Raw genomic sequence first — 1,157 nt, 5'->3', positions numbered from 1 at the left:
ACTATTTCATCGCTTTCTCGATTTCGCATTTTCTCTCGGCGCTGGAAGAGTGCGTATTATGGAGCGCCTGGAAAATTCAAGTTTTACATCCTCTCAACTACCCTTATTATAAGAAAGGTGTACTAGAATATTATGTTCTATCGGATGGCAAGGCCAGGTTTTTCAGGTGTCATTTCCATAATTCTCGAGACAAATGTTCCTGGACATGTCAACCAACAGGCAAAATCACGATACATCGCTAAACATGAGGAAAAACCTTTACGAAATTTTTCGCGGTTTCTCCTTTCTCCGAGTAAATTTGAGCGTGTGGGAGGGGCCAAAGACCTTCTACTTCGTTAAAGATTTGAGTTCGTTCTCCTGTTTAAAAGAACCATAGCCACGGAATAAGGAAATTCTTATATATACTGTCGGTGTTTCTTTTGTTTTAGCTTTGTGTAGGCTTCACTTTACTGTGATTGTGTTTCATACTCCCTTCCCTAGATCTTGGCTAGACAAATGGAGGCCCAGGATGTTTAGGTCCCTTAAGGCGCTTCTCATGTTTTTTGGTTTGATAAAAAAACGACCACTTATATATATAAACAAGATAAAAAACCATTTATTTTACTTTATTTTTGTAAGTACAACATATAATAAATAACACAATTAACAACAATGACCTATACTTCTTCGTGATTGAATAGAAAATACGTGTCTTGGGTAAAAAGAGTTAATATTTATCCGTCGGGTTATCTTAGCAGCAAATCACCCATTACGCTATTCAAGATTAGGCACATCATTAATTTTCGTTATCTTTGTATTTTTTTCTTTTGCCAGGCATCATTTATTATCTTTGAGCATCATCATTCATCAATCTCCATTTTATTCATCATTATCTTGCTCAGTACTTTTCTAAACCTCATTATCTTATCAAGACAAATAACCAAATATACAAGTAATTAGGCTGTCATCACCGTGATCACTATTACTATTATCATCACTGTTGTAAGTTGTTTTCTCATCGTCATTATCATTTTTAAGCAGAAGACCCATCCTGACCTTCCACGACGAAGACCGAGGAACCGATAAAAAAAATCTAATATCAATATAGACGACTTTTTCACGGACTGATCTTTTAAAACTAACTAAAAATGCAAGAAGGAAGCTGGGGAGGGGGGAGG

At 36.1% G+C, this 1,157-nt stretch overlaps 1 protein-coding gene across 1 annotated transcript in view; it reads left to right on the top strand.

Annotated features, from left to right (window-relative positions):
- The window catches only part of LOC119594297, a 14,675-nt gene that overhangs the window by 2,136 nt on the left and 11,382 nt on the right, over nt 1-1,157 (top strand).

This window comes from Penaeus monodon, chromosome 33, assembly GCF_015228065.2.
Source record: "Penaeus monodon isolate SGIC_2016 chromosome 33, NSTDA_Pmon_1, whole genome shotgun sequence".
NCBI lineage: Eukaryota > Metazoa > Arthropoda > Malacostraca > Decapoda > Penaeidae > Penaeus > Penaeus monodon.
The sequence above is the reverse complement of the archived record's forward strand: the minus strand, read 5'-3'. Positions and strand labels throughout refer to the sequence as shown.